The sequence below is a fragment of the Podarcis filfolensis genome (genome assembly GCF_964270895.1).
Source record: "Podarcis filfolensis genome assembly, chromosome: 5".
NCBI lineage: Eukaryota > Metazoa > Chordata > Lepidosauria > Squamata > Lacertidae > Podarcis > Podarcis filfolensis.
The window spans coordinates 65,117,963-65,138,367 of NC_139608.1; the positions used below are offsets into that span (position 1 = coordinate 65,117,963).

The following is a 20,405-nucleotide window of genomic DNA, read 5'->3' on the forward strand; positions in this document are numbered from 1 at the left end:
GATCCCAATTATTGTTATGAAATGTTCTTGGGAGTCCTACAACTGGGAACACCACCTTGAGAAAGCAGGATAGTTCAGTGTCTTAAAGCTAAAGCTGACTTTAGGTCCAGTACAGTACTGTATTCAAAACTAAAAGTTTAGCAAATAGTTAAACAAGGACAACATTATGGATGTGATTATATCCTCTTTTGAGAATTAACACTACAAAGTTTAGGATGAACTAAGTCACACTAAGGATAGGCTCACAGAAATCAGTGGATTTTGACTGGATCTATTCTGACTAATGTCAGAGACCACCTTTACAAAATATTTGAGAAACAAGAAAGAGTTATCCTTGTCATCCGGAAAGCAATGAACCTCGGGGTACATCTACAAATTGGTTTTTCTAAGTAAAAATGCACGAAACCTAATTTTACAAGCAAATATAGACAAAGGCATTAGGTAAAGTACCACATACTAAAGCCTGACACAGGATCTACAGGATATAGTCTTGCTCTTATTCCTTTAGTGTCAACAGATGAAATGGCAATCAGCCCAGAAAAAGATTCTGTACCTCTACAACAGATGCTGCAGAAATAATCTTATGGGAAAATTGCACTGGCTTATGTGGATTTACTATGCAGGAACTCAACAACCACCAGATCGCAGTCAAATCATATTGGAAAATCTCCAAGGGGCCCAGGCTGTTTCATTAGTGTTAATAATTATTATTATATTGCAATGTGTTCAAAGCCGAAAGTCCTCCCAAAGCTGCTCACAATCAAAAGATTATAGACAAACCACACAACAATACAATAAAGCATAATCAAAATTCCATTGCTAAGATCACATATAAAATTTTTCGTGAAGGTATTAATCTGTAAAGGACAGCCCACACTTTTATGGAGAGCTGTATTGCGTCAGGGGGGTGGGGAACAAAACAAGATATACATATATGCCAATTCACTGAAACTAAAGCAATCTACAGTGGTCAAATGCTTAATGTAATGCAATGAAATCTGAAATGAATGCCTTACTGTTTGAATATGTACTATGCTGCTGCAATCACCCAATTTTAAGAAATAGGCTAAATAATAAGGTCCTTTCATTCCCCCACCCCAACTCATCTCTTATTAAAACATTGTGCCGTATGATGTTCAGTGGTTATTACCATCAACTTGGTAACAACTGACCTGCTGATCATGAACCATCATTGGAATAAATGACCGGAAGCCAGGCTGAAGCACATGTGAAGTCAGGCAGGTCATCGTATTTTTCGCTCTGTAAAGACGCACTTTCACCCTCCTAAAAAGTAAGGGGAAATGTGTGTGCGTCTTATGGAGCGAATGCAGATGGGAGGCTCTGCTCAGCACTCCCTTTAAAGAGCCGCGTGGAGCGCTCCAGCTCCCTTTAAAAAGCCGCACAGCGATCCTGCTTGCTGTCCTGGCTTCTGGGATTCATAATATTTTTTTTTTCTTGTTTTCCTCTTCCAAAAACTAGGTGTGTCTTATGGTCTGGTGTATCTTATAAAGCGAAAAATGCAGTAGGTAGAAAGACAACCACAGAAAAGCTCATTGTATAAATGAGGCCAAAGGTATACTTAAGAGTGAAATTCACACAAAATGGAATAAATCAATAGATGCCAGGAGCTGGAGTCAGGGACAGGTCAGCAATAAAACAATAAAGCAGCCAATGTCAGTGAAGTTAACTCTTTATTCAAAGAAAGCAAGCAGGTCAGTCCTAGCAGCTGCAACAACCCTTCCCAGTAGGTCTTGCTCCAATGAAGCAGTTGTGAGGACTGAAAGTCCTCACCTTCCCACCACTGAAGCTCCCCACCCCCTGGTTCCTTCCCTAGCAGTCTAAGGCTTTGTCAACTTGCCTCTCGTTCATTTCTCTGCATGTTCTGAGAGACCAGGGGAGAGGGGAGCTGGTTGCAGCAGGAGTGGGGGCTTCCCTATATTCTTCAGCAGCCTGCCTTATCTCTATCTCCTGCCCCCCCCTCCTTTCCTGCCTCTGAGTCTGGACTGCCCTCTGCCACAGCCTCTTCCTGCTCACTAAACTCTGTTGCCTCTTCCGCTTCCAACGCCTCCTCTTCCCAGTCTTCTCCCTCTGACTATTCATCACCATCCCACCACCACTCCAGTGGCTCTGAGCCTTCTTCCCCTGGGGGTTTCCCAGCTGGTGCCTCCCACCACTCCATGGCATCCAGCCAGTTCATGACAATAGATTAACAGAAGAGTTTAGGCATGCTGTGGTCTTTGCCTTCTGTCTTTCAGAAATAGTTGACATGAAACACATATGTACAGCTTGAAAGAGGATGTGGGAATGTGCTCCCAAGTCTGGTGCCACCACAGCATTTTTGTATGAATGTATTTGAAACCTCAGGGACTCTAGTTCAAAACCGACCAAGGCACTTTCCCTGCTGTCTTAAAGGCACCAAAAAAAAAAGTATTTTCATTGCACACAGTCCAAATAAAGTAAGGTTTGATGGGTTTCCTTCAAGTTCCCAGAGGGGAAGCGGCAATAAACTAGTTGCATAAACCAGAAAAACTGCAAACCTTTTGAATAAGAACAGCCAATGGCTGTGGTAGCAGCTTGAGGTTAGAAGCCCACAGGAGGCTGCCATGGATTCTGCTTTGCCAGTTTACTAGTCTTTTGAAACCCTCTTTAATCACTTTCCATTTTCCTGGATTCTCTTCTAGAACTTCCACCCAATTCTTTTTCTTTCTTTGTCTTTCTTTCTTTCTGCTTGCCTCTTAGCTACTTTGAAGAATGACATTGATTTTATGGGGTTTTATGTTTTATTTGATATGTTGTATTTTAACAAAATGTTAGATTATGTTGAATCTTATTGAAATGTTCTGAACTGCCCTGAGAAAAGGAAAGCAGGGCAATGCATTTGGCACCAGCTTGGGGACAGGAGTTGCCGGAAGGAGGTGTACAAGACGCCACCCAACCGTTTTAGGGAAACCACTCCAGATTTGTGTAGGGTTTACTCCTTAGCTCTTTATTCTCCCAAAGATGTCTCACAAGGCACTGGGTGTGGATTTTTCCTTGGGGTTTACTCCTGAAGCCTGTGAGAGTAGAGTAGGCATAATTGTGCTGGGTTTCCAAGTGGACAACGGCTACTACTTCATTTTTTTTTTTATAAAATATTTATTAGCATTTTCAAGAAACACACGACAAACAAAAACCAAAAAATAAACAAAACAAAAAACACAAAAATACATAATATTCAAAACTAAACACAGAAAAAAAAATAGAAAAAACACATAAAGTTTCTGTTACTTATTATTCTTAACCTTATTTCTCAGACCTCCTCACACCTCCCCTTCTTGTATTCCAATTTAAATTGTCAATTCAGCAAGTCCTTAACTTATTTCTTTACCTTAGCTTAAACATTTATTCTAACATACTATTATTTTATTTTACTTCTTTTTTCCATTTCCTCAATTTATTTTTAACAACCTTATTTTCAATTAATTTAAAGAGAAAAAACCAATTTTACCTTATTAAAATTATACATCAATACTTATACCTCATTATTTATTTTTAGACCTTTTTCCTAAAGTTGACCAAAATTTCCCTTCCACGATTTACCCAATTTCCTTACCACTAACAAAATATAAAAAGCAAATTATCCTTATGTACCCTTTGGATTCCCAACCTCCACCCACCCTTTTCCCGGTTCCAGTCCCCAACCAATATCCGTCAGTCTTTATGTTATTTATTTAGCCTGGAGATCTCACATCCGAGGCCCTTATATCTCTCTCAGTTCCTTTCTGCCGGTCTCTTTGATAGTCTTTGATATTAAGCCCCAAGTCTCGGAGGGGCACCGGCCCAACAGAATCCATGTTACTTCCAGCCGGTCCTCCATCCTTAAAAGCAAAGCCTATGGGGTGCTCCAACTCTTGTTTCAAATTTCTTCCAGATCCAGATGTCCCCAAAGCTCCAGCTTTCACCTTCAACAAATTTGTAATCCTCAGGTCTTCAGATCTCCTCCAAAGAGGGTCTCTCCATTTTCCAAACTCCCATTCAGACCAGGCTTTCCACATCCAATTTTTATTGTCCTTTTTTGTCATCATGTCAGGCCTCATATTGTAACTCTCCTTTAACTCCTGCAAATCTCCTGCTCCTCCTTCATTTTCTTCAAAAACCACATATTGCTCCATCGTATCTACACTTTCAGTTTCATTTATTTGTTCAGTAGAATAGGCTTCCTGTTTCAAGTCCTTATCAAGCTCAAAAATGTTGTTTACTGTCCAGTGTAGTAGTGATGCCTCTGTAGACAAAGCATTGTATTCATCTTGCAGGTTTCCCAAGAGAACGAGTGCTCTGTCCAGTTCTGCTTGAAATTTACGTACTCCAGCCATTTTTATGATGTAGTGTTGTAGTGTCCCTATTACCCCTCTAGGGGGATTTTAGTTCCTTAGTATTCCTTTCAGCTCAAAACCAAAAGTCCAGTTATTTTGTAACAGTCCTCCTTGTTTTCAACAAATTATACCCAGTAAACCAGCAAAAACAGCAGAAACAATGTTCTCTTTTTCCAGCTGACAACTAGCTGACTAGCAGCTCACTTGACAGCTGTCAAAATCTTCAATGCAACAGGCTTTCTCATAGGACGTTCCCGGGTCTCGGGGGGGGGGGTGAAATTTCAACTCCCAAAATTCTTTTTATCCTCCAGTAAATCTTCTTATCGTGTCAAAACCGTGAAGTCAGGATCTTTCATTAAAAAACAAGAGACAAATTCTCTCGACCTTAGCTGCCCAGTCCTTTGCTTTAAATTGTTTACAAGAGGGGGGGGTGGACTTCCTTTTTAGCCCCTTCCCGCTCGTTCCAAATCCAAAATTAAATTTTTTTTTAAAGTTCCAATCTCCGTATTACTCACGGGTTTATGTTTTGGAGTCCAATCGGTCTTGGAAGAAGTTGGCGCTCTCTGTCAATGGCTTGCGGCTTCACTCCGTAGGCGAGGGAGTACTCTCAGCACCACCACCCTGCCTCCGTTCCGAAGCCTTTAAAAAGGCTCCGTTGCGGATTGGGGGGGCGCAAATGGTGCCCGCCGAGTCTCTGTGTTCACAGGCATCCGCGCCTGTGATTTTAAGGGTCTCCGCTTCGCCGCAGCGGCCAGACCCAGACGCTACGGAGCCGATTCCCTCCGGAGCTCGGAGGGAATCCGCCATTAAACAATGGCGCCAACCCGGAAGTCCCCAACGGCTACTACTTCATTGTCCATGCAGGTATGCTGTTGCATTATCTGCCTTCAGGAGAGTTTGCCTGTTGCAATTCTGCATGAGCTTCTGCTCTGCACTTGCCTTCTGTGCATACTTTTATTAAGAACACATGCTGTACATGCAAAAAGTCAAAGCTTCAGTGACTGGAATCTCCAGCTACAAGGATTTCAGATCCAAAAGACATTCACTTGATGCTGAGAGCCAGATTATGTCTACTGGCATAGACAGACCAATTGCTTGTAATGTGTTTCCTTCCAGTGTAATGCAGTTTCATGTGCATTCATTTATAAATGTTTATTTGATGTTAAATGCTTTATACTGTTAAAAGTATTCAAGGTTGGGCCCACTCAGCCACCTCCTCCCTTCATTTTAGAATGCTATATAAAAATATTGATACCTGTAGAGGCACACTGTTTATCATTATGATTGGGGAGAGGGCAGGATATATAAAAACCTGAGCCCAACATCCCAAGAGGAGAAAGTGTGTTTTTCTACAGTCAAAAAGTGAGTGGCAGTTTTAGGATAAATGGAAATGAAATGTGACCATGAATGATAGTGTAGAAGTTGCTAAAACCAAGATTCACCTTGGACGTGCCCAAGGATTAAGGCCTTCTGGGAGATGATATATAATGAATTGAAAAAAGTATTTAAATATACCTTCTTGAAGAAACCAGAGGCCTTTCTCCTGGGCATAGTTGATCAATCGGTGTTAAAGAAGGATAGAACTTTCTTTATGTATGCCACAACAGCAGCAAGAATACTTATTGCAAAACATTGGAAGACACAAGATTTACCCACTTTGGAAGAATGGCAGATGAAGGTGATGGACTATATGGAATTGGCGGAAATGACCGGCAGGATCCGAGACCAGAGGGAAGAGTCAGTGGAAGAAGATTGGAAGAAATTTAAAGAGTATTTACAGAAATATTGTAAAATTAATGAATTTTAGAATAATGTTGGATTAAAATTAAGAGATTTCTAGCTGTAATGAGTTATAAGAATATGAAAAAAAAATGGGTTTACAAAAGTAAAATATTAAGAACGTAACAATTTAAGAATAAAGACTTGGGTAGAATAAAGAGGGAAACAAATTGCTGAGTTAATAAAGTGAATTGGAATACAAAAAAGAGAGGTATGAGGAGGTCCAAGAAACAAGTAAATGAAAAATAATGTGATGGAAAGATCTTTTTTCTTTTTTTTCCTTTTTTCTTTTTCTGTTTGTTCTTATTTCTTGTAATGTAAAAATCTCAATAAAAATCTTATAAAAAAAACCCAAAAAACCAAGATTCACCTTGTGGGCAGTGACCTTCCTTAAAAAGGAAGCACAAGCAATTGAAAATAATAACAAAAACTTCTGCATGTTTCTCCCCAAGTATTTTGCTTACTTACAGAGGACTCCTCTTTGGCTGAGTATGTCAAGCACTGAACACTAGTTGTATTATACAGTCAATTTTACAGCCCATTAGTTGTTGAATTTATGTAGGAGAGATGAACTGCAAAAATTCCAAGTCAACACCTAATGTTGGCTAAGTGCTTATTCTCCTTTTATCCAATTTATCACACCTTGTTCTTTCAATACACCCCCATTCCAATTATTTTTAAAGTCCCTTCTTTGTTGTTCTTCCTTGTGATGTAGCCTTTTGTGTTTCTCTTCCGTAACTACTGAACTATTTGTCTTAGAGCTAGGTCTAAAGCTTATTAAAGTTATTGGACTTTGAAGTATAAGCATTTGTATAACTGTCATATGCTATGGTTGCTATTTAGAACAGTATTCAAGGCTCCTTTTATGCCAGTTACTGCCTGTAATGTTTTATTAACCTCTCCCTTCCCAACAATGTCTGGACATTTTAGATATATTTGTTGAGAATTGGTAGGCGGGGGGGGGGGGGGGGCAATCATACATTGCTTTCTAGGTTCACCCACCACAGAGAAATCCTTCCTAGAGAGCAGAGTGTGAGCGGAAAAGATATACTGATTTCAGGATGATTTTATTTATAGGGGGAAATAGAGAATGTACTTTGGTATTAAAAATATGTATGTAATTAATACAAAGGGTGCCCTTCCATATTGTTTACATTTTATATTTAAAAGCCCCCCCTTTACTTAAACTGTTATGAGGAAGCGGTGTTTTTTTTCTAGAAAAAGAGGTGTCGATATTCACCATGAAGCTATTATAGTAAGTATCACACTTTTTCACCAAAAAGAAAGAGGTGCAGGTACTCACCACTGAGTTGTTACAGTAAGTCAAGTGCCACACTTTTCAACAACAAAAGAGGTATCCCCTGAAAAAAAAAAGCACTGTGAGGAAGCATTATAGTATAGTGACTATGAATGTAAGCTAGACAATTCGCAGTTCAAATCCCATTTCAGCCGTCACCTTTTCAGGTGGCCTCAGACAAGTCACTGTTCTCTCAACTTCTATCCTGCTAGTCTATAATACAGAGACAGACAGGTAAAGTTTACTTTACAGGCTAGCATCATCTGAAGTATTACAAAAGTTGTGTATGTTGAAGTGGTTTCATCACTGAGGAAATGGAGCTATTTATAAACACCAGGCACTGTCTATTGCTATTTATGTCAGTCTCTTTCCTCCTCTCCAATAAAACCACTACTGCTACTTTGCACCAGCAGAATTTCTCCAGATCAAACTCCCAAAACCAGGGGGGTTGTCTGGGGTGATCAAAATACTGTTTTGTGCACAAGTCTTCTCACATATACAGGGTGTCAGAAATTCCCATTCTGTAGCTTAGATATATGCTAGGGACATGCTTGCTTGGAAACAGATACTACTGTACAAAACAAAGAAAACTTCTTTGAAGTTACCCTGGGATAACTACTCACTCTCTGTAAGCGAATGTAATTCGCTTTGGAAATCTTTTAACAGTAAACTGCCGTGCAGGAATACCAGCAGCTTGAAGCTCCCAACTAACCCCAATCCGTATATACCGGGAAAGGTTTCACGCGTTCAAATGCCTGCATGTGGGGACGCAACCCTCCACACCCTTGTTTAGGAGTTCTGGATCCCGGTGGGATTCACTGCTCAGTTAAGTGCACAGGCTCAAGATGCAACCCTGTGCACATTTGCTCCACTGGGCATAATGGGGAATATTTGAGCAAACCACTCAAATAGCACACACGTACTCGCAGCTCCTAGTTGGGTTTCCCCAGTCGGTGGTTTGTCCCTTTTTAATTCCTACTCACACGGACACTCCGCTTGGCCACCCGAGGAGCTCAACTCAACATGCTTCTCCCCCCCCCCCCCACTCCCATTTCACCCTCGCTAACAACCCTGAGAGGTAGGTGAGGTCCCGAGGAACCTGGCGGCTTTCACACCCGAGTCAAGTCACCGGCTTTCCGCCTATAGAAAGCGGCGCCGGCGGGTCTCCCGCTGCCCCTACAAGCCGGCCGAGTAGCCACCCTTGCATGCATCACGTCCCTTTTCCCCGGGCCGCCTCCTCTTTCGGGAAACCGTCTAGGCCGCGCCTGGGAAGCCAGCTCCGAGGCCGACGGGATGCCGCTGCCCTGTCGCCGCCGCCTTCTTCCAGGAGGAGGCGCGGCAAGGACGCAAGATGGCTGCGCAGGATGACACTGCCCGTCACGTGGCGGAGCCGTCGCTTTCCCTCCCTCCCTCTTTCCCTGCTTGCCTGCTTGCTCGCCCGCCCGGCCGACAGTCCCCTCCTCCTCCGCCTCCGTCCGAGACCGCACGGGCCGCCGCCGCGCGCTCCCCGTGTTGCTGGCGGGCGAGGAGGCGAGGCAGCCCCGTCCAAAGAAGCCTCCTCCATCCCGTCGTGAGCTAGCTCAGCCGGCGGAGAAGCGCTTGCTGCAGAACCACAGCTGCTGCTGCTGCTGCACGCCAGGCACTGGCAACCGGGAGCCTCCGGAGGGAAAGCGGCCCACGGAAGGTAGGTGAGTGCCCGGTGGGTCCCCTCGGGAACCTTCCCCCCCCCCCCGCCGCCGCCGCCCGCTTGCTAAGCAGCGGCGCCAGCGGGAGCAACCGGGATTCCCAATATAGCTCTTGACGCGTCAGGGGAGCGCGGCAGAGGGCCAGGTTTGGAGACATATGCGAACTGGTGGCTGGAGGGGGGGAGGCGGGAGCAGAGGCGAAACGCGCCGAAGTTGGGGGCGAGGGAGGCGCGAGTGTGGGGTTGGGATGTTTGCAAGAGTGGCCGGGGGAGGGGGCCGGGAGAGCGGGGGTCGACACTTGAGGAATTGCACTCCAGCTAGTCGCAGCAGCAGCAGTAGTAATAGTAGTAATAGTGGTGGTGGTATTTTTTCGTCCTCCTATTAAGCCTTTGCTCTGGTAGCAACGTCGGGGCGGCTGAGGGCGGCGGGGTTTCTGCTCGAGCGAGGAGATGCGGCCGGGGCGGGGCGCGCGCTGGCGAGGAAAGGAGGGCAGCAACTCCGGCGGCCGAGGTCGAGGTGCGGCTGGTGTGTTACGTAGGACGGGGTTGCGGTTGTTGGCCAGGTGAGTTGCTACGATATGGGGGGGGGCGAGGAGGAGGAGGAGGGAATTGAGGCGGAGGGGCCTCGGCGCCTCAGCCAGGAGCCGGTCGAGTCGAGAGCTGTTGTGTACACACGCCTTGCCCGTCTGAAGTGACCAGGTGAAGTATTTCGTGAGACCAGTTGCTGGGGAACGTGGACGGCAGAGAGTGCTGTTGTGCTTTCCGCCCCGCTTGTGGGTTTCCCTCACCTCCCCCAGGTATCAGCTGGCTTGGTCAACAGAAAGCTGGACTTAACTTGGTAGGCCTTTGGTCTGATCCTGCAAAGGCAGCTCTTAGGTTCTTAATACTATGACTGGAGGCAGTTACAGGGCCAGGGCTGTGTGTGTGTGTGTGTGTGAGTGGGGTGAGACAGCAGCTTTGTAGAAAGGCTGGGCCTATGAAGTCCCAGTGACTTAAATGGGTTTACGCTCAAGTGTGCATAGGATTACAGCCTGGGGTAAATATATAAGGCAGGAAGTGGGATGAGGTGGGGCTGGTGATTCTGGTTAAGAGTAGTAAGGTTTTAACTGTGTGTGTGAACAGGAGGCTACAGGATGTTTTGCAGTGAAAACTAGATAACACCTGTTGTTCCGTCAAACTGCTTTGTGTGCATTTATATCAGTGCACATGCACAGTGCGGCAATATTAGACACCATGCAGATGAGGGGCTTTGGGTGATGGCATAAAGCAGGGGTAAAACTAGGCTTTATTTCACCCGTGTCAAAGACTCAGTTTGGCTACCCCCCCATGTGCATTTGTGTGTACACACACACACACACACACACACACACACACACACAAGCTGGGAGCCTCAATGGCACACCCCTCTGGAGACTTCACCCAGGGCCAAAAACCTGGCTAGCTGCGCCTTAGCTACGCCTCTGGCATAAAGCCGTCATTTGAGTTCATACCTGATGTTGGCTTTGAACTAGTTGCTTAGGAAGCAGCTCTAATCCCACTTATGTAGAAGCAATCCCTGTCAATTCTTTTGAGTAGAAATTATTAGAGTTGTAGCCTTAGCATGCTATCTGAAGGTGTGCTAAGATTAAAATTAGAGTTTTCACCATAGAGGAAATTGATTTGGAAAGAAGATTTGTGTACTATCTGAGGTTAATGTGAAGGTTGGAGAGGGGTGTGTTTGGGAAATATTGGACCTGGCTAGTGTGCTGTTTGTTAGTCTCTTTTAGCAGTGCTATGGATAGCAGTTCTTAGGAGAACATTTAAATAACCATATCACATGCCATGTTGCATGCACTATTAGAATTGTCAAAGATCTTCTGTGGTTGTAAAGTATTTTTTTAATACTATACCTAGTTCTTGGTCACTGGAGGAGTGGAGCATTGACAAAAAGTTTAACTTTGCTTTTAGAAGGCAGGGTCAAAACTATATTTTAAAAAACGGTTTGCTGTGGCTGCCCAGAAGAGGAAGGAACCTTTTCCCCACAGTTTTGACTCTTTCAATTGGAGAGCATGACTAATTTTTAGGTCTGTGTGCTTTGCAGGCAGGAGCAGTTACGATTTCTTTCCCTTTCCTTTTCCTTTTCCTTTGCTCTCCAGCATCACATGTTTTGAAGGAAGGGAAGCTTCTTATTTTACCTTTCGTTCACACCCCAGCGTTGTAACCAGGAGAGACAGGGATCCAGATTAAGGGGAGGGTATATCTAGAGGCCCCTTCTGGCTCTTCCCCTCCTTGGCGTACCACCTTGCAGAGGGACAACAACATGCTTTTGTACAGCTTAGCATGTATCTGTCCTTCCACCCCCCCTTTCTTCCTGAGCAAACAAAAAATTGGGGCCAGTGCTAAACACAGCATGGCTAGCTCATGTTGGTGCTCTGTTTCTTTGGGGCCAGGTTGATAGGCAAGGAATGTGCTCCAGGCAGCTCTGTGTCTCCTCACCATCTCTAAAAACAGTAAGGAGGCAGGTTTTAGCAGGAAAGTTTGGCCCATGCCAGTTGCTTGGGAATACAGACTATATGTTTTGAGAGTGTAGGGAAGGAATTGAAGGCCCAACATGTCTCTTAGTGAGAAGAGTGGGACGTGCTTCCATTGCTTGCGAGGCATCATCTCCTTAGATGGAGGGAAACTTCAGACATGTAGCAAAGGACAGGAGCTTTTATCTGGGGATAGCCCTGCTGCAAGGACAGTGAATCCTTCAGGGGATCAGATCCACTTGCCCACAGAGATATTGGGCTGGCTTAATGAAGAGGTTATGAAAGAAACACTTGCCGAATGTATTTCATGCCTGCCTAGGCACTGAGAGCATAGATCAAAGAGACAAAGGGAACATTCATTCCCCCCACCATCGTTCTCTTTTTCTTCATCAGCTCTTCCAGAAAGTGCTGCAGGGACATAACCTGTGGCTCAAACCCTGGTAAGGCAATCAATAATCTAAATCAAGGTTGTCCACCATACCTTTTTTGTAGGGGGAGGGTGTGTGAGTTGTTCTTCAGTCCTTGGCACTGTTGGCCCAGCTGTGGCTCATAGGGGTATACTCGTATCCTTGTGTCAATGGTAAGATGATCAGGGTCTTTCCTACACCAAATCAACCAGGAATGTTCAGGTTATTTTTTTCATCATGAACCCATGCTCCTTCAGATAAGAATCACTGGAATCATTTAACATTAAATTCAACATCTTGAGGTGACCATAAGCACTGCTCAAAAGAGAGAGAACTGGCCAATTCCAAGTTTTAACCATTAGACCATGGACTTTGCTTGCCTTCAGGGCTCCATGGCAGTCATCAACTTGCTGCCCTAGGGCGGTTCCATGCCACATTCGCTGCAGTGGCTTCTTCTGCCCTTCCAGACCTTGACAGCTGGGAAGTTGGTTGGTATGTCTGTCTAGGGAACGCCGCCACCACCTCCTCCAGTGGTGATTGCACTTCCCAAAACTGCTCAGGGTTGTTCCAGATGCCAGCTTGATTGGATGGAGAGGCAGCTTTGTCCAAGTGTGTGTGTGGAGAAGGCAGCCCACTCCCATCAGCTGACTAGAGTTGAGGTCTGTCTACTTATTCCTCCTAGCCTTTGTTGATCTGATCAAACAGAAACAACTTATTACTGTCCTACAAGGAAGAACATTTCCTTGTAATTTCAGTAGAACACATTTGGGTAATCCACAGCATCAAGGTGGATTAGCTGAACAGAATGGAGATTGATCAGGGGAGTGGTATCTCTATCCAGTAGTGTTTCAATCCATCATAAACAAAGGTGGGCCTCCCACGGTTGATCCATTTGCCACGAACAACAAGAAAATGGACTTCTTTGTGTCCAGATTCTGGGACCCCAAGGTGCATACAACTCTTCTACCCAGACTAGGGCTCTCTGGGCCCAGGTCCTTCTAGTGGCTCTGCACTGTGGGGACCATGGTTTTTGGACTTTCCATTCTGGCATGGTGACTTCCATTATGCCTGGGCTTTTCCAAGGGCAGTTCTACACATGCACTAGCTCCAACTCTGCATCGGGAGTTTGAACAACACACATTGCTAGAAGAGGGATTCCTCAACATAGTCACTGACAAGTATCTACTAATTGGATATATGAGATTATGTGTCACTATGCATGCAGATTACCGTATTTTTCACCCTATAGGGCGCACTGGCCCATAGGATGCACCTCATTTTTTGGGGGGGGGGGAATGAATAAAAATTTTTTATTTCCCCCGACCCCAGCCCCCAGAACAGGCTGCTATCCGCAAGCCTTGCGAGCCCGGCGGCAACTCCCACCGGGCTCGCAAGGCTTGGGGACACCTGCGCGAAAAGCACGGGGCGTCCCCTGGAGGGCGCCCCGTGCTCCGCGCTGCAGGCTGCCGCCAGCAAGCCTTGCGCGCCCGGGGGGAGTTCCCCCGGGCGCTGCAGGCTTGTGGACACCTGCGTGAAGCACGGGGCGTCCTCTGGAGGGCGCCCCGTGCTCTGCGCTGCAGGCTGCTGCCCGCAAGCCTTGCGAGCCTGCGGGAACTCCCACCGGGTGCGCAAGGCTTGCGGATAGCTTCCTGAAGGCTGGAGAGCGAGAGGGGTCAGTGCGCACCGACGCCTCTCGCTCTCCAGGCTTCAGCGAAAGCCTGCATTCGCCCCATAGGATGCACACACATTTCCCCTTCATTTTTGGAGGGGAAAAAGTGTGTCCTATAGGGCGAAAAATATGGTATATTAGTAGAGATTCATCAACCAGTGAAACCACACATACTTGGATCAGCAAACTTTGCTCACATTGTTTGATGAGTGCACACGATAACATCATTGCATGGGAACCAAGTCAGTTGCTCTGTGGTAGGCTTAATATAAAACTCTCAGGCAAGAAAAGAGAAATGAAATTCAGGAGTGTTTCTGCAAGCACAAGACATTTTTCAGTCTCTTGCACAATCATCATCTAACACAAGACCTAATACAGCAACTTGTACAATATGTCAATATGCATGCTTGTGCTATGTTCCACATTTTGCAACATTTTTTGTGGAAGGCTTTCCAGAGGTGCACGGGACACAGTCTGCCATTTGGAGGCTAGAGTCCCAGTAGTCTTGGGTTTCTTGAAGGCAGATCTGAAGCAAGGCCTTGCTCCCAACATTTTTAAACACCAGCCAGTGGCCCTGGATAGCATTATGTGGGTACCAGAGTACATCTCAGTTTTTGTGAGTGGCTTCCATAATTTCCCCTCTGGTAATCCACATACCTCCTGACTGGGATGTCTCCTTTTATGCAGAGGACCTTCATGGTATCTTCCTTCAAATCATTGGGTTCCATCCCACATGAGCTTATGTGGAAGTTTGTGTTCCTGGTGGCAGTTGCTTCCATGAGCAGATAGGGAAATTGTGAGTGCTATCAATCAGTCAGACAGGAACTATGTGGCATCTATCCTGAACTGGGTTGCCTTGCATCCTGATCTCAGTTTCCTACCCAAGGTGAACTCTAGTTGTCACCCGTTCCTGGGGTCTATATTGCTTGACTTCTCAAAGCTAGGAAAAAGCTAGGAAAAGAAAAAAGAAAGCATAGGAAAAGAAATGGCATAAACTGGATGTCCAGAGGGGAGTCTGGATCTATTTGTCACGTACCAAAGAGTTGAAATGCACAGAATCCCTATTTGTGTTTTACAAGGCAGAGGCCCAGGGCAAAGGAAGTGTCCAGAGGAACCATTAACTGGTTGGTCAGGGAATGTATAGCACTGGTGTACCTACCATTCTAAGTCTCAGGCTATTCTCTTAGGCACTGTGGCCCATTCTATCTTAGCCAACCGCTAAGCCCATTGCTTCATCTTTGGGAGACTCTACAAGGGAGACAAATATGTCCTTGACAAGGTGGCCTTTAGCAGGAGGGTCCTTCAGCAGGTCCTGTGACTGGAAATTCTCCCAGCTAGCTTCTGAAAAACTTTTCCTGTGTGCTCCAGTCCTCGGCTGACTGACAGTGGAAAGTTGAATTTACCATGAAGTGTTCCTCTGGAGCAGATAGCCCTGCCTTGTGAGTTCAGCCTGGAATATTATGAAGTGGGGAGAGATTTCTGTTTTGTATCTTCTGCACTTTGCAGTGTTCCTTTCACTATTCTATCTCAGATTTATTCTGGGTTCCTTGTTCTCTTCTAGTTACCTAGTTCTGGTTTGCCACTGCTCTAGAGTTGTCTGTGGGAGACACTGTTATTGCTAGGACCAAGTCTATGGACTGGGGGACTGACCCCCTCCTCTTCTGGATGGTCACAGGAAGCTTAATACCGTTTTGACCTTGCCTTCTAGAAGTGGAGTTAATCCTTTCCTCTGTGCCCCACTGTCTGCTGACTAGAAGAATAATTAACAGTAAATACAGCTTTCCACAGAGTATAACAAAATCTTGGTCAGTTCTCCTGATCAGTAGGCAATGAGAGTTTGAGAACTTGTGTATTGCAATAAGGAGCTTGGGAAGACAGTTGATGCTATTACTTTGTGTAACAGTGGGATTTCGGCCTAGTTAGGAAGCTGAAAAGAATTGTGGGAGGAGCTTGCATTTAATTATTTTTGGCTTATCTTCCACTTGCTCTAGTATAAATGTAGCAGCTAACAAGCCTGTAATCCATAGCATCTCTTGTTAAGCCTGGGAAAAATTGCTGTATCGAGTCCTGATGAACTGTTGCCAATCAGCAAAGAAGGTAGTGACCTGGATGGGGCCACTGGTCTGATCCAGTTATAAGGCAGTTTCCTATGTTTCCATGCATCTTGCATAGTAGGACTTCTGCCTAGCAGAAGGTTTGCTATGATGGTGGGAGCAGAGCATGTGGCTTACCTCAGTCCTCTGGGTCAAGTAGCACTCATTGAGCTAGCAACTATTTGTACACAATACAGAGCAGCTTAGTTGAGTTTCACATGTTAGCATTGGCAGTGATTTGCCTGCTTATAAAACCGGGTGGCCAGCTGCCCTTTATTTAAGGCTTTTCAAACTATTGAAACTTGATTGCTCACGGAAGAAAGTTTCTGCATGAACGGACTAGAAACTTTAACATTGCTACTTGTCCTAGATGCCATTGTACCATAAAGTCTCTCCACCCATCCCAAGTCAGTTCCAAATGTTGCACACAGGAACTGCAGATGTGATGTACAAGTCACTTGTTCATCTGCTGTTGCAGCAGATAAAGTTGTGTTTAGAAGCTGTTGTCTTTGATTTGGAAACAATAATAAACATGACATTTAAACAATTCTTCTGGAGGGGTGGAGTTTTTGCTTTGAAAAGTGCTTCAAAGTAAAAGAATGTTAGGTCCTTTTTCTTCCCACACCCTCTTCTCTTTTGTAGTTGAGATTACTCCTGAGCTTACTGTATTCCAGCTGTGGCTTTGTATGAAATATTAATAATGGTTAATAACAGCTAAGTGAGATAATGCAATTTTCAGTTACAGAAGATGATCTGAAGAGCTGGCATGAGAGTTTTCACTGTGAACTCTGCACAGCAGGGAATTCAACTCATAATCAAGATTCTTACAACTTGACTATAATGAGGTTACCTGAAAGAGACTCCTGGCAATTTCAATGAACCGCACTTGCAAGTGTGCTAAGGACTGGAGTCTTATATCTTTATTCAGTACTCTGCTGCACATAGGTTTCTGCTTTAGCTTTGCCACACAAGATAATCAATATATCTGATAGTTTTATTTTGTTAATAGTTTGACATCTAAAAATAAGTTTGTGTTAGCTTAGCTTCCTCGCAAAATAAGTCGTAAACTTGGACTTGTGTGTTGTAGTTCATCAGTAGTTCCCTTTCTTCTTTAGGTTTTTGATATTTAACTTTGATTGCTAGGTCTGATTTAATGCTAAAAGATAACCTGGAAAATAGGTTATCTATAAGATTAAGGCTTGTCCCTGCTCAGAAGATACATTTTATACAAACATGTTTGTAAGCCATTTTAGAGACCTAGATAGCAGAAAGTATGATATAAATCTGTTCCATTAATAAATAATGCTGAACAGGAGAGCATATTATGGGGCAGGAGTAGGGAACCCCAAACTCTTCTAGTTGGTGCTGGATGGAGTACAGCTCCCGTCATTTCTTACGGTGTTGACTGGGGTTGGAGTCCAACAACTTGTGGACAGCTGCTAGTATAGGGCTCCCTTTCACATATATTTTCTATTCCTATTTTATGTTTCTTCTTGCAAGAAATGTACCCACAAGCTTGGATTGTCAAAAACCAAAGGAATGAGGCTGTACGTGAATTTATGATTATTGTTGTCAACAGCAGGGGGTTGCTGTCTGTCATTATAGGGCTTTTATTTTCTTGAAGGGGTGATTTATTAATAGAAGGTGGTATGGTCTATATGCTGTATTACAAAGCTAGAAAATATATGCTCCTTACTTCTAAGTTACCTCCACTGGACATAGAGCTTACATTTGTGTAAGTATGCACAGGATCAGCCTGACACTTAAGATCTAGCAGCTGTTTGAGGGAATGACACACAGCAGTGTTCACCTAAAGTAGTGCTTCAAATATTAACGCAGTCTTTCATAGTGATGTTTCTAGTACCTTCTCTGCCACGTCCTGCTTAACATGTGGATTAATTTTGTTGTTGGCTTTAACATGTTCTGCTGAAATTGCGAATGCCAGGTAGCTTGTTGTGGCTAAGATTGCAATACTAAGAACACTTTAACTTGGAAATAAGTCCTATAAATCAGGAATTTCTCTTATGGTTGGGCTGCAAAATACATCAACAAGTCTCTAGAATGTGTCTTCAGAACGTTGTCATTAAAACTGAATAATGAGTACTTTCTTGATTGTTTTCTTTTTCTTTTTCTTTAAAAAGCAATATATGTAGACTGTATAGAAAGTCTTTCAGATAAACAGTACTACATATATTACAGCACTTTAAAATACTTTTTTTTTTTAGTACTGCATAACCCTTTCTGCAAATTGTTCATTTTTGTTACCTTTCATTTCTTGTCTCCTGTCTTCTGTGGTTATTTTCAGTAGATGTTGTAGATAGCAATGGTATCCATACAGTATATATATATTCTGTATCTAAAGAAGAGGCTGGTTGCAATGATATTGAGGAGGGTGGGAATAAGAAAGCTTCTGTTTACTGTGCACTCAGACTTTTAAAATTGATACTAAAAGTAGTATCCTCTCTAATACTCTCGATGTGAACAATGGAAAGAATTCTGGCAGTGGTACTGCTTTGTAAAATGTTGCACAAGAGTTAGCAAAATGTGGAACATAGCACAAGCATGCATATTGACATGTTGTACAAGGTGCTGCATGAGGTCTCGTGTTAGCTGATGATTGTGCAAAGAGATTGAAAAATGTCTTGTTCTTACAGAAGCACTCCTGAATTTCACTTCTCTTTTCTCACCTGAGGGTTTTATATTAAGCCTATTATGAAGCATCTGACTTGGTTCCCATGCTATGATGATTCATGTGCTCTCATCAAATAACGTGAGGAAAGTTTGCTGATTCAAGTATGTGTGGTTTCACTGGCTGATGAGTCTCTACTAATATAAGCTTCATGCCTCATCCATAGTGACGCAATGCTGTCACTTGTCACAATGACTGCATTCAGATGGCACTTCCCCCCCATCTTCCTGATGTTTCCTTACCTGTTAATTTCCACATTTTATCTGATTTTACTATTTTTTGTTGGGAGCCACCCAGAGCAGAGTGGCTATGCAGCCCAGTCAGATGGGTGGCATATAAACAATTATTATTACTATTATTACTATTATTACTATTACAACTTAAAAATCACTTTTGGTAATCCAGTGGAGTCTAGCAGAAATCTAGTGCTCATTTCATGTTATCCATTTTTGGATAAAAATGGGTAGCAATCCTGTTAGCTTGGAAAACCACAGAGATTTGCATTGTGCTTTTCCTCAGGTTTACATGATTGCACCACTGCTGAAGATGTGTTGAAATCTTGGGTGGTATCTTAGTATGCAGTTCTTTCCTGCTATATAAAAGTTAACACAACTTGGCAGTATATGGATAAAAAAAAGGCCATGGTTCCATAACATAGTAGGTACTGCAGTGTAAAATGAATGGTTGAAATTGGGACAGAAACACTAGCATTATCAGTAAAAATAAAGCAATAAACCCCACCTCTAGATCCTGGCTGGGTCTCGGGTTTCTGACAAAAATGGGTAGGCAGCCCACTTCTGTAGCATCAGTTTTGGGGGCTACTCTGGTCATTACTTCAGTGCTGTTGATTGTGGTAGTATGTTGGCATGACTACCCATGCATGTACATCTCATTTCTGAAAGACTGAAATGATCGTGCATAGGGTTGAGCCATGAGTATGTGTGCTATATGTAATAGCTATGTAATCAACTGAAGTTTGTGACAACCATCAGCAGCAGACTTCTGCCTCTACAGCAGGGGTGCCCAAACTTTGAAAAGAGGGCCAGATTTGCTGAAGGGAACATGCGTGAGGGCCAACCAAAATTGTTGAGCTTTTCTTTAGGATTTTACCCCAGGACATATGCTGCCACGGGGGCCGCATTAAACCGACCGGCGGGCCGAATTAGGCCCCTGAAACGGACTTTGGACATGCCTGCTCTACAGTATTGTGCCCTTTTAGGTAGATGGTCTCACTTGCTATCTCAGACTGCTCCTTAAGTTCATGAAATTTTCTTGTAATTAACCTTTGACCTCCTACTGCTGAATTGGCATACTATGTCAACTTCTGGTGCAATCTTTCATTTGCTTTAAAGTAATAACTCACCATGCTATTGAAGTTCCTCTTGCTCTGCCAAACCAGAAGAGACCTATTTATGGTATATACAGATTAGAACATAAATATTGTGAAATGTTCTGCAGAACTACCACCAGTGTACAGAAAGGAATTGTACAGATACATGCTTGGACTAAGGAGGCTCAAAGCAATTAGTCAGACCTTTTCAAAGGTGCCACAGCATTTTTCGGTGTTTGGGCTCTGCAATGTAGGTTGGAAATTAAGTATTTTTCTTCCTAATAGGGGCAATATGAATCTTTGAACTCTGTCTGTAGCACAGACCTATATTTCCTACATTTTTTAAAAATGTGATAAATCATTGTTCTGCAACATAAATGTTCTTTTTTATTCCAAAATGTAGCACAACAAGTGTTTATAACAGAATAATAATAAAAAATCCTATGGGGAAACCCATTGGGCATGTAAAACAATATTGCTTTCTTTGTGTCTGGAGAATACACTTTCTCGTCATAATAGAAAACAACCTTTCAGGTGTCTAATTAAATGAAGTCTGGTTGTACTCCCTTGGTTTTCACATTTGGCATCCACTCAT

At 43.7% G+C, this 20,405-nt stretch overlaps 1 protein-coding gene and 1 long non-coding RNA gene across 10 annotated transcripts in view; one reads left to right on the forward strand and one right to left on the reverse strand.

Moving 5' to 3' along the window:
* Nucleotides 1–2,694: 2,694 nt before the first annotated feature.
* Nucleotides 2,695–8,755, reverse strand: LOC310762777. Its single transcript, XR_014548164.1, has 3 exons — nucleotides 6,502–8,755; nucleotides 5,192–5,794; nucleotides 2,695–3,104 (listed from the first exon to the last, which is right to left on the reverse strand). It is a non-coding gene; the product is annotated as an uncharacterized lncRNA (long non-coding RNA).
* The window catches only part of SGMS1 (sphingomyelin synthase 1), a 75,615-nt gene continuing 63,603 nt past the window's right edge, over nucleotides 8,394–20,405 (forward strand). Inside the window, exon 1 of one of the 9 annotated variants that reach the window (XM_083614177.1) lies at nucleotides 8,394–9,116. The gene's annotated coding sequence lies outside the window, so the exon portion shown is untranslated. Of the gene's footprint in view, nucleotides 9,128–9,348; nucleotides 9,676–9,738; nucleotides 9,951–20,405 lie in introns of those variants that run through there. The other 8 variants (XM_083614176.1, XM_083614180.1, XM_083614175.1 and 5 more) reach the window with 8 other exon arrangements.